Genomic DNA, 16,966 nt, shown 5'->3' with positions numbered 1-16,966 from the left:
TCCCTCCTATCCCAGCCTCTTTTCTAGGGACTGCTGGTTGTTGTGATGACTCCTGGGTCTAGAGAATTCCCTGCTGATGGTTGCTTTTGGGATCTGTAATGTCTTGGTATCATTGTGTTTTTTGCTATTATATCTCCGTCACAAATTTGGCAAGGGTAGTTCTGGCACTGGGCATGGATCCTAAATCATATCTGACTTAGAGTTCCACAAATAAAAAGAAAAGGAGCACAAACACAAAAACAGCACAAGGGAATGTTTAGCGAGAATAATCTACTGTTTATAAAGGGAGGAATAAGGAAGCAATGAACACAGATAAGTTGACCATTAGAAAGACTTTTTAAAAATGTAATTATGAATCACTAGAAGTGAAATAAGCCATATGGGAGATGCAACATGATAAAAGAACAACGAAAAATTAAATGAGCAGAAGAGGAGATTAAAGACAAAAAAACTGAATTAAGAAAAAGAAGGATAACACATTGAACCGTTAGAATAATCACCGCAAGTCAGAACGACAAGCTATGTGCAAGAGTTTTAGTGGGAAGTCAGAATGGTAAAGCATGCAGCAAACAGACATAAAAAGGGGGCAAAAAACCTCTAAACTTAGTTCTGGATCTACACATCTCTTACATTGCAAGATCCAAACTGGAGAGCCCCACCTGGGCTGACCCAGAGCTCGGAGGCAGAGGCTGGTACCAGTGGGGCAAACCGACACACCGCAATAGCACCGATATTATGATGCTATGTAACATCATTAAATTATCTTGCAAAACAAAAAAGCGCATCATAACAATGTTGTTACAGGTTTAATATGTGTTGTGGTTACATGGAACTGTTTAGGTTTTCAAAGATTATCTATGCTTTGGGGGCAAAAAGTTCTCTGTTTGGGGTTACAACACTGCATGCACACTGCGTTGGGTTTTCTTTTGCTTTCATTCCTGTTTTGTTTTTGGCTTTTTTCCTAAACAAAATGTCTACTTGGAGCACGGCTGTCATGTACTGGGGATTTTTTTTAAACCCAAGCATAATGATGTGATAAGATTATAATGTTATACGGGCAGGGTGGGGGGTTAAAGCTGAAGGGGAAGGTTAAGCATGCCGGACTCAGAAGAAAACCTGAAGAGATGTTGGATCAGAACCAGCGAAAATGATCCAGGCAGACCAAAGAGGCTTACTGTCATCTAGGAAGGGGTGGAGCATAATCTAACTTATTAAACGGGAGGGGGGGGAGACAATAAAACAAGTTTAAAGAATGACCTAGATGCCAAGACTAAATACGTGAACCCCCTCCCCAAACCAGAAAAAAATATTTGTTTCATTTTGTCCAGCTTTTGAGTACAGAAACTTTATATCTCCTGACTAGAAATGAGAAACTTCTAGACATTTTGAAGTCACTGTGGGAAAAAAAATTATTTTCAGACCTTTGACCTTCATGCACCAAAAAGTATAACAACAAAAAGTAAATTTCCAGCAAAGGAGATGAACTCATAATAAATTTATATTGTTTCCAGGGAACTACCTAGCCAAAGCAATTCACAGGGAACTACCTAGCCAAGGCAAACAGCAGAACACCACAATGAGAAACTTTTTTAAAACTTGAAGAAAAATCAATACTGTGCCTGCGAAAGGCATTGCTCTGTTCAGCTGGCTACCATATGCAAAAGCTCAACTTTTTAAAATGATATTGTCAAGACATCTCAGAAACAGAAATGCAACACCACTGCTGCAAACAAATTCACAGGAGTTAGCACCTTGCAACTACCATTCCCAAACACATCCCTTTAAATCATTTGTGAAAATCATTTCTTGTTGAGTTAGCTCCTACATAGTCTTCAAGTGCAGCCCCATGCAGAGTCTGTTACAGCAGCCTGGTCTCAAGGTTAATGTAGCCTGGATTAGCATGTTCAGATTCAAAGAGTCCAAGACGGGGTGCCCAACCTTTTTGAGCCCACAGGTACCTTTGGAACTATAACACAAGATGGTGGGTTCAGCCACAAAATGGCTGCCATGGGAAGTGGACACACACACAGGAAGCAAAAGCAGGAGAGAAGGGTAATTTTAAAAAATACACTGGGAAAGGGGAGTGAGATAGAGAATAAAAACAATACTGTGATAGCAGCTACCACTGAAATGTTCTTAAAAATATACACAGCCAATCAGATATCCAATGGTGAACACCCTGCTGGGCAAAAGCACTTCCTGCCTCCACCCACTTTCTAAAAACATTTGGCGGGGGCCATGGGGCTATGCACTTTCTTTCATTTGATTCTATAAAAAGGAATCTCAAATAATTAAATAAGCCCATTAATCCAAGATGGGCAATGCAATTCCCTCCTCATCAGCCTCACCTCCATTGTGTCAGGGTTCACTTTAAGTAAGCTTTCCCTCAGCTACTTGGCTCCCAGGTGCTGCCGTAAGCCAGAGTTGGCTACCTGCAGAAGCTTATTTAAAGTTAACAGTTTTCTACAAAACTATGTATAGACGTACTATCGGACAGAACTGCGAACTGCTGCACTCTTTGCTACCTGAGCAAACTGGGCCCTGTGTTCATCTCACAAAGATGGCAGATCCCCAATATTTTCATTTCATTATGTACCTTTGTTATACGTAGGCGAAGGAGTCTCAACCATTAAGCACAGCTCGAGCCCTCATTTTCTTAGCTGCCAGGGCAATTTAAAGATGGCCCCCGACTTTTGTTGTGGCCAGGTGGGCTTTCCATGAGAGGGTTTCACTAAATGTCTCCTTAAAACACTTAAATGTTTTGCATTGTTCCATGGGATTGTCATCTATTGACCATTTGTTGAAGTCTCTTCCCAAAGACCATTACTTCGGCCGTGGCAAAGTTGATGTTTCAGGCCTTACAGAAATTGCCCAGTTCGTTCAGCATCCTCCTTAAACCAATACAAGTTAGGGGCACCAACACCATGTCCTCTGCATATAAGAGAATTGACACTTCTCTCCCCCCAAAGATGGTGAAAAGAACTCAGGGCCTGGCAAGCTTGGAATGATGTTATTTAAGTAGAGATTCAAGAACAAGGGGGCCCAAACACACTCCAGTTTGAACCCCCCCCCCCAAGTACATGGAATCTCCTCTGTTAAAGAGCCTGTGGGGCCTACCTGAATTCTAGCAGATATATTAGAGTGAAATTCCCGAATCAACAACAATAGGCATTTATCGATATCAGGCCTGCTAGTTTTGCCCACAGTCGGTTCCAATCTACTGAGTCAAAGGCAGCAGTCAGATTCACAAATTCAACAAACATTCCCTTGGTAGGGTCCTTAATCTATGTTAAGCCAGCTGGTAACGAGTCAGACAGTGCTCAATAGTGCCTACCCCTGTCCTAAACCCTGCTTGATCAGGATGGATAATGTTATTAGAGGTATCCCAGCCCTACCATTAGTGCAACAAAAATTTGCTGTGCAACTTGGAGGCTATGTCCTGCAGGCTAACTAGTAGATAATTTAGGGGGACCAATTTGCAGCCCTTTTAAAATATTATTAAAAGTGGAATCTAGCTAGTAACACAAAAATGCCTTAGTTTCGTATCAGGAAAGTAGGGCTTCCTTCCTTCTTCTGCTCTCTTTCTCTTTCTGTGCATCAAAATGTAATAATGTTTTAAGGAGAACATCATTTCATTTACACGGCTCTCAAACTAAATGTAACAGAATTATGATTCCATTTGCAGCCTACGTATTTTGATCGGTCTAAATTTAAGTTTAATTTGTTTAAATCCACTCTCAAGTATATTTGCTGGTGACGAAAATGCTGGACCTTCTAGAAAATGATTTGTTTTTTTTTTCAGATTATAAATCCTCAACACCCTTGGCATCTGTAAGAGAAAGACTGCAACACACAGCAAGGAATATTTCTAATTACTTTAATCCTTTATGAAGCACTGGTGTGTAAGAGATCTTCCCTGGCTAATGGGGAAAATGCTTTCTGAACCATATCAGGAGACGCTCAGCTGATTATGGGACAGCTTTATAGGCTGGCAGTTTATAGGCTCCAGCTTTAATGGCTTTAGACTCCACAGCAAAGCAGTTCCCACAGTTGTATTTTCCTAAAGATCCCAAGCTGCCGTGGCTCAGCCCTTCCTTTTCCCAACAGGAAGAGACAATGAATGGTGCTGGCATTTGCCACAGGCCCTCATATTGCACAGCGGGAGTTCCACATTTATTTTCCATCCCACTATAAAATGTAAATCACCTCTTCCAGAATTGCAAATGGGATCTCAAAGGCAATTCCCTTCATTAGAAAAAAAAGGGGGGTGGTGGTGGTTTTTTCCTACTCTAAACCTTACTTGTAGACACTTTCTTAAGGCAGATCTGCACTCCACAGTATTTCATGTTCCAGCTCAACACATGTAAACTGTACAAAGCTATTCTCAAAATGAATGCTGTCTCTCACCCCCCCCCCCCAATCCTTCAAGTAACAAAACATTTTTCTAATTACCAAAGAGGTTGAGAGGAGACAAAAGAATGCCACAGACCTCCAGACAGTACATTTTAAATGAAATCTTTAAATTAATAGCTGATGGCCGTACAATATGGATTGCCTAATTGCCTCTTCTCTCTCCTCCTCTTCTGTATTTGACCAGTCTCTGTATCAGGCATCTGACGAAGAGAACTTGATTCTCGAAAGCTTATGCTACAATAAAATTGGTTAGTCTTAAAGGTGCTACTGGACTCTTTTTGACAATATGGAGATTAATTGTTCCTGTCTATATGTTTCATCATACAGTTATCAGATCCCTGAATTCCATAGGAAGAAGCTTCTATATTACATGGTCAATTTTTTACTAAATAAAAATGTATATTTAAATTCAAACAGCACGTTGTGAAAAATGAGGTCCCTATAGAGCAAAACAGCTGTTCTAGAAAATGTATTTTATGTACTGTCAATCAACACGGTGCTCTCACTAAATGGAAACAAAATAAAGAGCTGAGGCTGCCTTTCTTGACCAGGATATTACCACGTTGATAAAGAGATGTCCACACCAAGGTACACTATTGATGGGTAATCCATATTGCCTACATGGTATTATGCACTGCACACCCACTGGCTAGTTTCCTATCGGAAGACAACAGAAGATATTTGATCCTGGACAGTGACAAACATTTCAGCATGTTAAGAATCTCTTCTAGTTCACGGAACTGAGAAAAACTTAACACACTAGGTAAATTGGGATACAGCAATGAAGCGAAAGTACAAGGTCTGAAAATCAGGGTTCACTGGCTATTCGGACTACTTCCAAACAAAGATTCGGCAGTCCTATGCTTTTACAGTTTTCCAAATCAAAATGAGAAACTGTAGAGCAATATTAATATTTATTAAGCCACAAGAGGCACCACCATTACATCTGCTTGGTGTTTTACGGCTCAAAAACAGGACAGAACCTAACTGGAGGCAGTTGGCACCTCAAAAAAGGGCCAGGACTACAGCTGGCATGATCAAATCTGCCAGGGCGCACAAAGACACACATCTCACTAAAGCGAGAGGGAGAACTTTCGCCTTCTCTTCTGAACTTAACTTACCCATCCGCCTAGTCACTTGTTGGAAGTCAACTGAAGCTGATTCTCCAAACACTGCTTTACCCAGGTTCCATTTCCAAACAGATACAAGTTGAAGGTGGCCACGCTGAGTCAAAGCAAAACCCATGTAATATAACGTAAAACTAACTAAAGCAACATAAAGCAGCATGTAAGCTTTTAAATTCTCCAGACCCTTCATCAGCTGGATTTTTAAAGGAGAGAGGAGAGAGAAGTTTCAGTCCCCGATCCCTTGTCAGTATAGTGTAAGCCAAGCTGATTTCCAAATGGGAGACACTCATAGGAACACGACTCTGCTAATGCGGATACAACTGACAGTGATATCTTTGTTTTCTTTATTCCAATTTGAGGCACTGTACAGCTGTATACTTCCTAGTAACCTAACTTTTAACCTCCTGGTTTGTAGTTTAGGTGTTGGCCTCAACATTCTTTCCTATAGCAATGCCAGTCTACTTCATTTAAATAAAATGTCAGGTTTTTACCCGAGCTTCCAGCCCATCAGGAGCTCAAAACTGCTTAAAGTTACAGCACAAAATAAGTAATAATAAAGCCATGGGTACACCAGTTAAATACACTTAACAACACAGAAGTAAGAACCACCACCAGCAGAGGGGAAAGAAGTACAGGCTAGCCCTAATCATTTCTCCATAATGAATTTCCCTTTAAAAGTTCTTAATAGCCCCAAACTCCCTGCTAGCTCAGTTTTCATTAAGTTTTTACATGACTTTTCTTTTCATTTTTTCCTCTTTAAAAGGGGGCTTCCTTCACAAGTTTATAAAAATTCACACCCACCCACCCCTACAAAAAGAACTCACATGCCCTTTAAAAGGCATTAGAAACGTGGGAACAGCTTTTTGAGGGTTCATGTGACACTGCAGTGGAAACATTCCCAGGGCAATCCTAAATGGAAGGAAATCGCTGGGTTTAGACTGGAGTGACTCTGCACCGGAACTGCGCCGTTGAAGGCTGGCAGCCACACAGGGCTCCAGGAGATTCTACTAAATGAAATTAGTGTATGTTTCTATCCAGGGCTTTTTTTCAGCAGGAACGCGGTGGGATGGAGTTCCGGAACCTCTTGAAAATGGTCACATGGCTGGTGGCCCCGCCCCCTGATCTCCAGACAGAGGGGAGTTGAGATTGCCCTCCGTGCCACTCAGCCATGTGACCATTTTCTCCGAGGGCAACCCACTGGGTTCCACCACCTCTTTCCCCAGAAAAAAAGCCCTGTTTCTATCTAATGAATCAAATAAGGTAACAGCAATCCCATTTGTCTACCTTCCAGCAAATAACTGCTCATGCACAAGAAAACAAATATTTGGGATGGGAGAAGAGGCAAAAGGACACGGATTAATTTCACCAAGTTCGAAAAAACCTGAATACTTACAAAACCAGCCCAAGACTTAATGCCTTTTAAAATACATTTATTAACTTCCTTTCCCTGTGATAGGAGAGGATCACAGGGGTCACATTACAGCCCTGGGACAGAAGCCAGCATCACACAGTCCGGGAGCAGAGCACAAAATGAAGTAGAGCGGAATACATGCAATCTTGGAGAGGGACTGTGAAAGCAGGATGCTTTCAGTGGGTGTGAATGACAGGAGAGGTGATTAGTTATTTGGCTATAGCATATCCAAGCAGCTAAACAACAGTCTGTTTCACCTCCAGCTTCCTTAAAAATCACCACTTCTGCTGAGCCATCAGGACTGGAATGCAGCCTTACGAAGTCGCTTCAGCGGGACCATCTGGAGAGCTAGAGAGACGCTTCGCTGGCTGAGCAGCATCTGTAGCTGCAGCAGTCAATGAAATAAGGAAATGGGCTGAGAACTACCATGGCCTGATTCCAAGCCTGATTCCAATCTGCTCTTCATGATTAATATTACAGAAGTTACCGCTAAAAAAAGTAAACAATATTCTTTTATTACCCAAATCTTTTTTTTTTTTTGGCAAACTTGAATTTCCCTACTTCTTTATATCAGTTTCCTGGAGCTTTCAATCATACAGGTTGGAGAAAGAGCAGACAACCCTAGAAACAAGAACTAGAGAATGGGGGAGGGGGGGTTTGAAGGCCCCCCCACCCTCCCACTTTTGCCTCTTGTAAGGGATTTATATTGTTTTCAAAACTGCTCAATGAGAGTGATTGTGGGCCAAAAAATTGCATGGACACCCTGGGAAGTAAAGCTGCTTAAATCACCTTTAACGTTAGAGAAATAGCAGGAGTAGATCTGACAAGGTTAGAATCCAACAGCACCTTAAAGACCACCAAGAGTTTCCAGGGTATAAGCTTTTGAGTCGAGTTCTCTTTGTCAGGTAGATATGAGACCGAAATGGCTACTCCCTTGAAACAAAAGGAGATCTAGTCATCCACGGCAAAACCAAGAGCTCTGAACTTACACCGATTCTGAGGAGTCATACCAATGGCATCCCACAGGTGAAGAGCCTGGGGAAAGCTGCGCCATGTTTGAACATCTATGCAAATATGCAGAGAAAGGCAGCTTGCGTCTTGTGGCTGCTTTGCTGCACATCCTGCTTTTTTAACATGTGATGTTTCAGACCCACACTGCATCTTCAATGAAACTGTAATCCTTGTTACACATTTTTTGTAAACCCTATATACATACAGCAACTGTGGCTTCCTAGTGTACATTTCTGCAATATCCTGGAGACTAAGACACATGACATTACTCTCTCCTAACATTTAAAGGTGAAGGGAGTTCTTTGCCCACGGTGTGAACTTTCTTTAAAAACACACACACCTCTCAGCCTTGCCCTCTTCCCAGCCTATTTCAAATCAGGTGCACATGTTCATCCTTCACCTTGCATCTCTGCTCCCCTAAGTCATGAATATTTGAAAAATAAGAGCAAAACAAATTAGGGGGAAGCAGGCTGACGGTTGTGTAGCTATTAGCCAATAGTTACTTACCACAGCCAGCTTTTTCTTCAACATGTTGCAAGCTTTTCTTCAGAGCTGACTCTAGAATGATGTGTGTATATTTTTAAGGCATCAGTAGTGCTTTCAAGAAAGCCACCTCTACCAGACGGAAAAGCCCACTTCAGTTCCAATGTCAAGCCAAGGTCTCCATCAAGAACCCTTCGGCTCATGGGTCTCCTCCCATGTTCTGGTTTCTCAGAAAACTAGGGGTAGCCATTACATGTGAACTGGGCAGAGTATGGTTTGAACAAAACATGGTCTTAGTCTCTTTTGCAAACTGAGCTGTTGAAGTTGCTTTCTCAAGGAGATCTGTATGTACTCCCCTGTAATTTTCTTATTTTAAAAAAAAGCTATCCTAGAGCTGCTGTTACCTCTGCTGAAGAAAAATACCCTGGCCACAGCAAGCAACCGTGACCCTAGCCCCAACCTTGGGGCTGCCAACTGCTCCTCTGGCCACCTTGACAGCAAGAGGAGTGGCATCACTCCCGTAACAGCTCCTCAAGGAGCTGCCCCTTTAAGGAATTGCAGCTGGGCCAGAGCATCCATTCTAGCAGGCAAACGGAGAAGAGGCGGTCGGGGAAGGTGGTTGGGCATGCGTAGGATTACGCCTGGGTCATATAAGGGGCTAAACAGCAGACCAAGGAGGTCTGCTCTCAGACGACAGGGAAAAACCCGAGGTGCAGTCAACCCCCTCCCTTCTCTGCACCCGAGGCCTTTGCTGGCCCCGGGGTCTCCGCTGGAACCACAGAGGTGGACAGGGAGGGCTAAGCCTTCATGGTCCCCTAGATCCCCCCCCCCAAACAAACAGATGCATCACATTTTGTATCACCCTGTTGGGTTCCCCAATCATTTATTAAGCACCTTGGTTTAGTTCTGCTTGGTACCACAAACAAGTTACCCACTTGGTGCAGCAAGACAGATTGTTAATCTTAAATGGATAATATACTTTCGTTAACTGCAAACACTCTGAAAATAGATGTTTACCTCCTCCTCAGTTTCCATAGAGAATGTGGTTTACTGATCATGAACACGATTGGCCTAAACCAGAAGCTTTGCTATCTTTCCATCTCACATACCCACCCTGTGGGTAGTTTAACACTCATTCTGTTCAGCCCAGTACATCTTGTTGTTTACAGTAAAAATTCGGTAAATTCAGCCATTGTTTTATATGAGAACTCTGAGAACTATCTAGTGGGCTGGGGGGGGTGTGTGTGTGTCATTTTTCAACCAAACTTCTTCAACTGTAGAAGAAACTTACTACAGACTATCCTCTAAAGACTCTCTAAGTTTCATGAAGACTGGATGCTGGGGGCCAATTTTATGTGCCCCAAAGTAGGTGCCCTAACTACTCTCCATTATTCCCTATGGGGAAAAATATCTGTGTGCTATCCAGGGGGCTGGAGGTGGCATTTTCCAAGCAAATTCTACCCAATTTTCAGGGGACATACTCTCGGCTGTTAAAGGAAGATTTAGCAAAACAAACGTTTCATGGGTTCCCTGAACCCACCCAGAAAAACAAACAGGCTTGAATGATCATTCATTCTGAGCAAGGAACTTTATTCCCTCGGGCCCTTTGAGGCCGGGCCCCCTTCAGTAGGTGCTGAGGGCCTTCTGTTGTTTACTGCTCCTTTTCAGTGCACAGCCCTTCGCTGCACAAACTGGGGCTGGCTCTCAGCCTGCCTCTTTCTACAAAAAGCAGGTGGTCTCCTGCAAGGGGAGACGGTTTGGGCGCCATTTATTTATTTCTTACAGCCTGTAGTTTGGGAGGTGCTGCCCTAAGAAGGCGGAGTTACACCAGGCCCTTACTTGGCAGGAGAGGCAAGCGTGCAGAGGAGGCCTTCCCTTCTTGCAGGGCAGAAACGCATATGAAATACAGCCCTGTGAGAGCTTCCGAAGGCATCGGCGGTTCATAAACCAGCAGTTAGATGTTTGCTGTTGCCAAGGAAGATTTTAGCTATTTTTTTTCAAAATGCGTCTTGTAATGTATTGCTGCTCACTGCAGCTCCCCATAACTTCTGTTGTAACGGCCATCACCTAGATACTTCCTGGTTTCCATTAGTCAAGTGCTGGCCTGTGTCCATTTAGCTTCAGTACCACATGCTCAGGTCAAAAGAATCTGAATTATTTACGGATGAACACCACTTAAATAAGTAATACTTCGTTAAGATACTCCTTAAGTTATACTTATCCATAAGCATAGAGAAAAGAGGCCCCCTGGCCAACTTATAAATTTGTAAACAGCATCCATGGCTTTAGAAAAGTCTGTGATTGCATCAGGCCCTTCCAACAACTTTGGGGAGATGGCACGTTAACACTACATCACAAAATACATTTTACTTCCATGTGCTGAATGCATTTTCTGTGAAGGTGGGAAGGAGAAAGGCGCACATTCCTGTCCCCTAGTAGAACCCTCAAGCCAGCCAAGTACGCCTGTATCTCAGTGGCATCCAAACTTTCTGTGGAAGCACACCACCACAGAAGAACAAAGCTGGTGACAGAACTAACATGCAGCAGGCCATAGCACACGTGCCAGCCAAGATGAGGGGTGGAAGGTGCCTCTCATCTACTGAGCCACAGCAGAAGAGACAAGCCAGAATGCCAGCCCGATTCTAAGACGTTGCTAAGGACCTTCCCACTCACAAGCAGGGATGCTTCAACCACCAACACAGGCTACTTCACTGACTGACCACCCAGTGACAGAAAAGATTAGGCAATGCAATGAGAAGCTAAAAGCACAATTCCGTGACCTCCATTCCCAATTACAACAGTGTTAGTCACCTATGACCTGCAGAGCTTTGGAACTCCACGAAGAAACCTGAAGGTCTGGCTCACATCTGCGTGTCCATCGCGCACATGTTCAACAGCAGATGAACCTCCAGGGAACGCACAAGCTGTCTGCATAAAAAGGATCTCTCAAACCTGGCTATTCTCAGCAACTAGCCAAAGTTTTTGCTCACTGCCATTCCTTGTCTCAAATGTCATGCAATCAGGGAGAAAAGTACGACATATATATATATATTTTAAAAAGCATAAGCACCCGCTGAAGTTCACATGATACATTTCTAACATGCAGCATAATACTTCATGTTCTATTGTAGCCCCCTCCCCTCCAAGCCTGGAATGAAAAGGCATTTCTGGACTGTGATGGGCAGATACAAGGTCACAATTCACTAAGATAGCCCTGCTCCTAGCTCTGGATAGCAACACACTATGACTGCACGTAGAAAGGGGCTTCCCACTTTTGCCTTAAGCAACTGTGCTGTGTTGCTAAAACATCAGTACAGAGCTAGGAACAGGGACATCACTTTGACTTGTTGCACTGAGGTACTCGAATAATCAAATTCTGCTCTGATTATACCGGATTTTTAACAAACCAAACAGAATGAATACTACTACTAACATCTGTACACCACACACCCTTCGCCCCTCATCCCCCTGTTAATTCCCAGCAAGGCATTCTACAGAATTTGATTTTTAAGTCACATGTTGCTGTTCCGCAAGAATAAAGATATCCTATGCCTACCTCACACTAATTTTTCCATTTACTGCCTCCTACCAACCTATGCAAGTAGCAAAACCCCATAAAATGGACAATTGCTTTAGCTCTCATCAAAAAACCCAGTTTCTTTCATTAGATCACTACAAGCAGAAGTTTCCCAGTGTTATATAACTGTTATCTTTGTGTAATTCTGCAAGTTAGGACAACTCCTGTTATCTAACCATTGTGGTCTATTTGTACATTTCCCTTTCAGGGCGGAGAACATTTTTGGCAGCAAGAAGAGAGGAAAAAAACACACAGTTGAGTCCAGTACAACAATTTGAAAAAAAAAAGACAAAAAGAATGTGCTATGCCAGCTTTCTGTGTGCAGCAATTACCACAGTGCTGGAGATTTTACTGACAACAAATGAGGAGAATGAGCAACCAGCAGCCCAGGGGTTCGATCCAGACCCCACAAAGACTTCTCATTTGGCCCTGAAAGTGTCTGCTCCCAAATACAAGCTGAGATGCAGGCAAAAGAGTACTTTATCTCCCTCAGATGAGAATCGAAAAAGAGGCCTGGATGAAGCCTCCTTGATATTTTATTTGTATTAGGAAAGGTATATGATGCCTCTCCAGAAAGCTCCGCACTTCAGTCTTGGGTGTGTGTCCTGACACACAAAACAGTGGAAACACAACACCCATGGAGTTTAGCCATACATCCAAATACAGTCTCTGTTAAAAAGTAGTTGCTGACCAGGGAACAAGGTCAGGTTTCCATACACTTCTTCCCCCATTCAGAGAGAGAGAAAACATGATGTCAAATCTTAATCAACTCATCGCAAACTCCACCATGGGGAGTTCAGCTCAGGAGAGGATCAACCAGGGCTTTTTTTCTGGGGAAAGAGGTGGTGGAACTCAGTGGGTTGCCCTCGGAGAAAATGGTCACATGGCTGGTGGCCCCGCCCCCTGATCTCCAGACAGAGGGGAGTTGAGATTGCTGAGCGGCACAGAGGGCAATCTCAACTCCCCTCTGTCTGGAGATCAGGGGGCGGGGCCATCAGCCATGTGACCATTTTCAAGAGGTTCCGGAACTCCGTTCCACCACGTTCCAGCTGAAAAAAAGCCCCGGGATCAACAGTCCACATTTCCTCGAACCTGATCTTGGTCACTCACTGCTCCTGTTCCACCCACGCAGGAGATTTTGGGAGTGCCTTTTTAAATGTTATTAAGGTGAGTGTAAACATACTAGAGCCGTCTTTAGGGCTGACCTAAAATCCCATAAGAGCCAGTGTGGCAAGCAAATCTTGGTCCTGTTCCTATTAGACTGTTCTTTAGATAAAACCTCTGAGTTATGGGAGATTTTCTCAGCCATCCAAGAGAAATGACTCTTTTTAGTGTTCTTTAGTTCCCCCCATTTTTTCCTGGTGTCTCTGCAGACAGTGAGCAGTGTGGAAATTTTCTTTAAAATATTGTTACAAAACTGCAAAAGAAATGGGGAGGGGCTTTCTAATGACCCATTTGCCTACTGAAAAGCATTCTGAAAGGTGGGCTTTTTTTGGCACAAAATATGGAGGTTCCCTTTATCATGGCTTGTGGCCATTGATAGACCTTTCCACCAAGAATCTGTCTAAACCCTTTTAAAGACATCCATACAAAACTTCATCGCTATGTCAAATGGCAACCAATCCCATAATTTAATTAGTGAGTGAAGAAGAGCTTTCTTTTGCCTGTCCTGAATCTCCTGTCCATCAACTTCACTGATTGCCCCCAAATTTGAGTAGTGAAGGAGAGGAAAGTTCTCTCTGTCCACTCCATGTACAATTTAATAAACTTTTCCTTTCAAAAATACCTTCACGCTGGGAATAAAGCCTAAAACAGGAACTTCTAATTGTTCAATATTTGTTCTCCTTATATCTCAGGTGTGGTTATCATACGATAAGATGAATCACTGAGCAACTTTTTGCAATCGGTAATAATGCGCAATGCACAGGATTGCCAAATGTGCCACACTAATCTTGAAGCAGGTGTGTGTGTGTGTGTGTGTGTGTGTGTGTGTGTGTGTGTGTGTGTGTGTGTGTGTGTGTGTGTGTGTGTGTGTGTGTGTGTGTGTGTGTGTGTGCAGACTTGTGTGCACAAACAAGCATCAACAGTAACGCCAGCCACTCACACAGATCAATCAACAAAGTGGTCAAACAAAAGGAACACCCACAGAAACTGTATATTCAACAGCAACCAAAACCATGAGTAGATACCCTTAACCTGTTACCCTAAACTCCATGGATCAGGCAGATAGCTATGGAACTCTGCACACCAGAGAGCCACTAAAGAAAAGGCCGTGTCTCTCATGAACACCCAATTCGTCTCTGCAAGAGAGGCTGTGAGAAAGATGAGTCCTATTAATGTATCACCCACCTTCTGACTAAACTGGCAGAAGGTCTCTTGGTGTCAAATACCCCAGGCTACCAATTCTGGCCATGGCATACATGCACAGGCAACTGTCACCGGGAGGTTGGTGAGGGGAATGTTTTTGAAGACCGTCTGGAAGGTACAGCCTTGTTGTTCACTGGCGACAAACTGCATGAAAGAAGAGTTATTCTACTACCAAACCCTTGCTTCCTCCCCCCTTAAAACACTTATATCCCACTTTTCCAGAAACAGCAATAAACCAGTGATAAACAGAAGCAGATTTCACAGTAGCAATAAAATTAGAATTTAAAATGAATTAGAGGATGAATGTCAACAACAAGGATGTAGCGGCAGAACTAACAACACACCAACTCTACCAAAGCCAGCAGAAGCCAAGGTGTTTTGGGCCAGTGTCTAGAAGACAATCAAGAAGGTGCCAGGTGAATCCCTGAAGAGAGACAATTCTGCAGATGGGTGCCACCACAGAAAAGGCTCTGTCCCTAGCAGTCACTCACCACCACACTGTCAGTAAAAGTATCTGTGGAGGCAGGACAATATGGGAACAAAACGTCCTTTAGACATGCTCATCCCAAGCAGCAAAAAAAAAATGGCTTTAGAATATGAGACCAGCACTTTGAATTATGCTCTGAAACATACTGAAAGCCAGTGAAGATCTTTCAAAACAGGCATAATGTGGTCACTGTGGTCCCCATTTTATTGCTGCTTGTATTATTTTATAGCTTTATGGTCCTAATTGTTTGTAAATTTTAATTTGATTGCATTGCATGGTTGTTTTTAATGTTGCAGGCCATCTTCAGAACTTAGAATATACCCAAAGGCAGGATATAAATTTCAGTAGATAATTAAAATAGCCTTTTTATTTAGAGAACAGCTGGTGGAATCCCTCCCCCCACAACAATCCATGAGAGGAAAGAACTTATTCATGAAAAAGTGTCAGAATTCCCTTTGTGCAGCAGCCTCATAGAGTGCCTTTCCAGAAGGTGATGAGTCAGGGAGAAGACTGGAGAAACACGGCGAGAGCTTAAAAACTTCAGAGCATGAGCACAGCAACTGTGCTCATGCACTGAATGGATCATGGAATGTGATGTGACACAAAAATTATCAGAAATTATGTGGCAGACAATATTTCACTGGAGGGCTGGGTTACTCACTTCATGCTGCCCCAACTCCTTGAACCAGGATGGAAAATTTTACATCACAAGCGAGGAATTCTCCATTTGCCTCACAACAGATTTGCATACCAATATATTACTGGTTGTAAAGAAGTAGTATTCACTGCAGTAGTAATGTGGCTGTTTGGGTGTGTGCGCAGAGCAACTGACAAGGGAGATGTCAACTCAGATCTATTTGCATGATGTGACAGAATGCACTTTAAAGAAGGCTTCCTAACTGCAGACAAAGAGAACTGGAAGGGAAGGAGTTAACAATTGTCTGGAAGATGAACTTGATTGACAGGTTGTCCCCTCCTTTCTGATTGGCCAGTCAGAACCATCCTTCAGGGTGACAGTTGGTTGCTGACAGGATTTTGAGTTTGGGAGAGTGTGTGTGAGAATCTGAAAGGGAAGGTCAGACAGGTTCCCCTCTGGTGTGAGGAAAAAGAAATCTTTTGCCCTAACTGTAACATCATTGTTCTGCGGGAGGATTCTAGTGAAGATCTCCAAGTATAAAAGGCAGCACAAGCTGAAACCTGTTTACACAGCCACAATAGAACTGGGGGTGTGTTTTGGGCAAAGAGTGATTGGGTAGTAAGTGGAGACTCCCATTCAAGCCAAGTGGAAAAGGGTTATATCTTCTTAGGTGAAGAAGAATTCTGCCCAGTGTTTAAAAAGGGTTAAAAAGGAGGACCCCGGATGAAGGAAAAACAGTTTTGAACTGTTTGAACAACAGTTTGAACATTAGGAAACCTGAGTTGTAATAGGAAACTCTGTGAAGAATCACTGTTGCTGTAAGCAAAGTATTAAATAAAGCACCTCACCTCTCATTATTAAGGATTAAGAGTACAAAAACTAAGCTCAAAGAAAACTGTTTTTGCCTGTGACTTAAAGAGTATTCTGTTCTACCAACAAATTTTACCTCGGTACTTTCATTCCCTGACTGCCCTTATTCCATTCCTGCCTGCTCAATAAAATTGCTGTTTATTTTGAACGTTATATACTTCCCAGTGCCATTTCCCACACAAAAGAAGAAGGCTCCTGCTTTTCCCCAATCAAGTTCCTGGGCTGGGCTAATAAGCTAAAAATATAACTACTTATCAGGGTGGGACACAAAAGAACTTTGAAACCACAGCTACAGACATGCTACTTGGGGCTGCTCCACCAAAGCAGGCAAACTTAGATTTTGGCAAGAAAATCTCCCTCAGAATGAGGAAGTGAAGTGGGGTCCATCATATATGCCTAGCAACCAACACGTCTAAATAAAAGGATAAAGAAGTCTGAGATAATTTGGGAGTAGAATAATGGCTGTTTAAACTCCTTTTCCCTTTGAACAGGACCCAAGAAATATTCTGTAAGTAAGTAATATTAAAGAGAAGAAGGTATGCGCTTTAAAAGTGCAGAAAAATCAGAGGAAAATATCTTAAGG

The 16,966-nt window shown here is 42.9% G+C and overlaps 1 protein-coding gene across 5 annotated transcripts in view; it reads right to left on the bottom strand.

Annotated features, from left to right (window-relative positions):
- Positions 1-16,966, bottom strand: part of FAM107B (family with sequence similarity 107 member B) — a 61,671-nt gene that overhangs the window by 32,484 nt on the left and 12,221 nt on the right. The gene's annotated exons all lie outside the window — the stretch shown is intronic.

Source organism: Eublepharis macularius, chromosome 9 (assembly GCF_028583425.1).
Source record: "Eublepharis macularius isolate TG4126 chromosome 9, MPM_Emac_v1.0, whole genome shotgun sequence".
Lineage (NCBI taxonomy): Eukaryota > Metazoa > Chordata > Lepidosauria > Squamata > Eublepharidae > Eublepharis > Eublepharis macularius.
This window is presented reverse-complemented; position numbering and strand designations above follow the sequence as displayed.